Raw genomic sequence first — 5085 nt, 5'->3', positions numbered from 1 at the left:
ATGGAGATCATTCATGTCATTTTTACAGCACTAACTTTAACTGAATTTGTGCATCACTACTCTTTCACTTTGTTCAACATATCACTCCACTTTTGTTAAACATTCCTTATGCTGAAGGACTCATGACTTCATGGAGATGATTTTCTTTCTGTTCACGCAACCACTATTTGACCTAATTAAGCTATGTCTTTCAATTGATGACCAAGTTATTCTTGTGATTCTCAAAATAAGTGCCTTAATTTTTAAAGAAGGCTTCAACTTGTCATCAAATGTCTCAACACTCTACCTATTTTCTCAGATGCTCTCTTTTTCTAACTTTAACTCTCTGATTCAATGTTCATGCTTAAACTGGATTTCAAGATTTGGCTGAAAATTCCGCTAGCATGTCATATGACTAGAATCAACATAAAATGTGATATGTAAAGAAAACAAACAAATAACACAAATTTAAAACACAAAGGAAAAAAGGGTCACTCCATTTAATTAAAATGAAAGATAGAAAGGTTTGAACATAACGACAAAGGGACAAAACAAGATAGATCCCGAACTACAACCCTGAAATAATTTGGATAACAGAAAAGAAAATAAAATAAACTACTAGACCTCTTCCTAGTAGGGAGAGAGGTGACTTCTCAATTTCTCAACCTGATAACTTAGTCACTGGTTTGCATATCAGCATGACTAAAGCTTCTACCACGACCAGACACATTCCCTTCAACAAATAAGTTTTGGATCCCCATGCTTAACTCATTGTTTCCCACATATTATGCATTACCATATGCTGGCGAAGAACTCTGTGGGACAGTTGAGGTGTCAATGTTTTGCACCACAATCAATTTTTCTTGAATCATCCTTTCTATTTCTCTTTTCAAAGCATGACAATCCTCAATACTGTGACCCTGAATATCAGAATGATATGCACATTGCACGTGAGGATAAATATTTCTTGAATGCGGGTTAAGAGTATACCCAAGGAGAGGAGTAATCATGCCCAACTCTCTCAATTTCTGGAATAAATTGGCATACGACTCCTTAATTGGTGTAAAATTATCCCTAGACTTCTTGTTAAGAAATTTTGGTGGTCCAATTAACATTGATGTGGGTTTAGGAACATAATAATGATCATCAAGAGTATTGAACATGTATTAACTAGCGGCCTGGGAAAGCACAACTGTTGGATTGATAGCCAAAGTAAAAACCTCAATAGAAGGTTGAGCAACAAAAGCACAGGCAATATGTGGTGCTGTTAATGTGATAGATTTATACTGAAGGGCTAAAGATTGAGTGATGGAAGCATTGGGGCGCTTTTGGCTTGGAATGGATTCTGAGGTATGTTGTGGTGCATCATCAATAATAGGAAACTGGCTTTGCAATTGTGATAAAAAACTCAAGGTATTTACAGGGTCAATTGTGGGGAATGAATGAGGAAGCAACCCACTAGCCCAAGCTCGATACATTTCAATCATTTGTTGTCTCAAACTCATAATTTCTTGCTTTAAAATCTCATTTTCCTGACTGTTTGTTTGGTCCACGAAGTTACTCTCCATATCCTTGTTGAACACAACTAACCCTTCCTTGGATTTGGTGTGATATGGAAGACCAGCTAGGATGCCACAAACCAACCACCTCAAACTAACTGAACAAGAGGTAACAAATGTGTTAGAGTGAAACACTTTTTCAAAAACTCTTTATTTCTTCCTTTTCTTTGAAAAAAGATCACTGAACCCAAAAAGGGCACCTACGTACCTCACCCCGAAAGAGGAGAATCAGGTGTGCGTAGTTCGTGAAGTCTTGCCAAAATGGCCAATTAAACTCTTTTTTCTTTTTTTTTTTCTCTTGAAACTTTAAAAAGAAAAGAAAATAACAAATTGACAAAAAAAAAATTAACGAAAATCTTTTGAATTTTTCAGATTTAACATCCTATACAAAATGAAACCTATGATTACCAAAGAAAATCTTTTTGGGTTTTCGATTTTCAATTTCATACGAAAATGAAACTTGAAATTGTTTAAGAAAAATCTTTTTGTGGTTTTGTTTTAGAGATGTATATGAAACACCTACTCTAATAAAGAGTGAAGAATTTTTTTTGGATTTTTTAAATAAGATCCCCGAACCAACAATAGGCTGCCTATGTATCTCACTCCCGAGAGAGAAGAATTAGGGGTGCGTAGTTCGTTCAAATTAGACAATTAAGGATTAAGTCAAACTAAGATTCGACTTGAGAGACACGATTACAGACGGACGATGAAAAATAAAAATCTTTTTGGGGTTTTAATTGGACACTTCGCATAAACATGACACCAATAACTATGAAAGAAAAATCTTTTTGGTATTTTCATTTTATGAAATAGACACTATTTTTTTTTAATTTTCTTTTATAAAAACTCCTAAATAAAATCTTTTTTTGAAAATTTTAAATTATGAATGCATGCTAAAGGAGATAAAGGAAAAATCTTTTTGATGTTTTTGTTTTTAACAAATGAGTGCAAAAAGTGAAAAATCTTTTTGAATTTTTTGGTTGTGAAGAACAAAAGCCATAAAGAATTCTAAAAATAACCTATGACACTCTTTTTTTTATTCACCTTTCTTTTTTTTTTTTCTCATATTTCTTGTCAACACACTTTATTTCTAACACATGCTTTGCCCCAAATCAGTACGTAAAAATGCAACAATTAGCATGTAGAGATGCTTTATGGGCGAGTCTCCTACGAAGGACCAAGTAGATCCCGCTAGGTCTCAATATGATGCAGATAAGCATGACCTAAAGGATGACCCACGCTGGGGTTGAGTAACAAGGCTGTTTGGGGGAGCGTATGGTCAATAGTGGCTTCTTTAGCTTTGCAGCCACTCCATACCAGCCGACGACTCCTCTTTCTAAGATAAGAGTAACTCAACTAGAGATTGTGTACACATCGTGCACTATGGACTTGTTGCAGAAAGAATGACTCGGATTATGCACATGATGCCAGATATAAAGTGGTAACACATAAAAAGAAAAAACTGTAAATACATAGAAAGTATAAAACTATTTAAGTAATTAAATTTTAATTATAACATATGTTTTCAATTCAAATAAGAACTTGAAAAAAATGGAGAAATGAAAATTGAAGAAGAGGTGGATTCCATAACAAAATTGATTAACTACTAATTTATGTTTAGGTGTTTTTTCTTTAGAAAAAAGAATAATTAAAAAACAAAGAGGGAAGATGATGCTATGATATTGCTGTTTTTTAATTATATATGTGGTAAACTTAGTAGCGATTCACTATCCCTTTGGGGATATCCGATAAAATTAGAACCATATAAAGAAGAAGAATATTTCTCCACAAGGATGACACGGAAATCTAAAAATGATCCACATTTTTTTTTTTTTCGAAAAAAAAAAGAGAGTAGTGATTCACCACTTTCTTTTTTAAAAAATAAAATAAAAAAGCAATACTGTATTTTATAGGTTAATAACCAACTAGTGTTATTTCTCTAGTTTAAGAAAGAGATTTGTAATCTATAAAGAATAGAGTAATAATTGGCTATTTTTTCTTTAATTAGAAAAGGCGATTTGGTATCTAAAAAACAATAACCAGCTACTTTTTCTTTAATTAATAAAAGTGATTTTGTGACCTACATAATAATAACTGGCAATAATTTCTCTAGATTGATGATGTTTTCCTTTATTTTAAAAAGGAATTTTTAAATCATATATTAGAAGATTAGTCATTTTTTATTTTGGTTAAATAATTTCAAAAGCATTTGCAATATTATAAAAAACGTAATTTGTGTTGGGTCAATAATATTACAAAAGTATTTTTGAAAAAAGCTATTTTATTTAGCTTATGAAAAATATTTTCAGCTGCTACTCTTCTTTTCTCATCTCTCAGAGTTTCCATCCTTTTGCTCCTTTGATGACTCGACTTCATAATATTCGAATTAAAAGTGAGGGGCGTGCTTATCGTCCGAGCAACTCCCTCTTATTCAAAACAACCTTATATCTAGAATAAGGATTTTTAATTTGTGGAAAGTTTGACCAAAAAATCTATGTTTCAATTTGTTTTTTCTTACTTTTATTTTCAATCCGTTGAGAAAAAGAATACCTTTTTCTTTTTGTTGTTTGGCAACTCTTGAATTCTAACTGTGAAATGCTTAAGATCATAAAATTTATAAACATTTTGATACATATATTCTCAATTCTACATATCTTAATTGTATATCAAAAAATTCAAAAATACTTTTACTTTTTCAAAAAATTTCATACTATGTCAAACTAGACAAATAAATTAAAATTAAGGATATTATTTTACTATTTATAAAATTCTAGAGAATCATTTAGAATCGGAAACATGCCTTATGAAACGCGGTCAACGATACATTCTATTCACGTTCACGCAATGTATATGCTATGATATTCACTGATATACTAACTAATAAAATATGTAACTTAAGCAATGATACTTTAAACGTTTATCGTATAAAACTATTTAAGTATTTTGAAATTGTTATAAATATATTTACATAATGAATGTATATCAAGAATATAAATAAAATCTATCAAGATCTAATAAGATCTATCAAGATCTATTAGGATTTGAAGTATTTGTCTTTTAGTAAAAAACTAGGAGCATTTTCCGCTATAAATAGAGGAGTTCTGTTTATTGTATAATCAATCTTATAATCTCTCACTCCTCAAGAGAAATAAGAATTACTCCCTATTCTCTCTATTATTGTTCTTCTTTGTTATATATTTCATAACACGTTATCAGTACGAGAATCTGCCAAACAAAGTGAGATTATAAATCTAAAGGTAATTTCAAGATTAGTAATTTCTTATGTTATCTGTCTTTTGCTACTAAAAATATAATTATTGTTGGATTTGAGGAAAAATAATTAGGTTGGAACCATTTATGTTTAAAATTTATTCCTCAAGAACAATATTGTCAAAAGGGATGATAATATGTTGGGTTCAAGTCCCATCGATTTATGCCTAAAACACCTTTATATGGATAAGACGTTGGGTTTGAATCTCAATACACCATGTTGATGATATTATGATGGCTAAGACAAAAAAATGAGTATTTGTTGAAACATGTCCCA

General features: G+C 31.1%; 1 non-coding gene across 1 annotated transcript; it reads left to right on the top strand.

Moving 5' to 3' along the window:
- The first annotated feature begins 3267 nt into the window (after positions 1-3267).
- Positions 3268-3367, top strand: LOC124889186. Its single transcript, XR_007047798.1, has one exon. It is a non-coding gene; the product is annotated as a U6 spliceosomal RNA (small nuclear RNA).
- The last annotated feature ends 1718 nt before the right edge of the window (positions 3368-5085 follow it).

Source organism: Capsicum annuum, chromosome 11, assembly GCF_002878395.1.
Source record: "Capsicum annuum cultivar UCD-10X-F1 chromosome 11, UCD10Xv1.1, whole genome shotgun sequence".
Taxonomy (NCBI): domain Eukaryota; kingdom Viridiplantae; phylum Streptophyta; class Magnoliopsida; order Solanales; family Solanaceae; genus Capsicum; species Capsicum annuum.
Note: the sequence above shows the minus strand (reverse complement) of the source record. Positions and strands in the feature narration are given on the sequence as shown.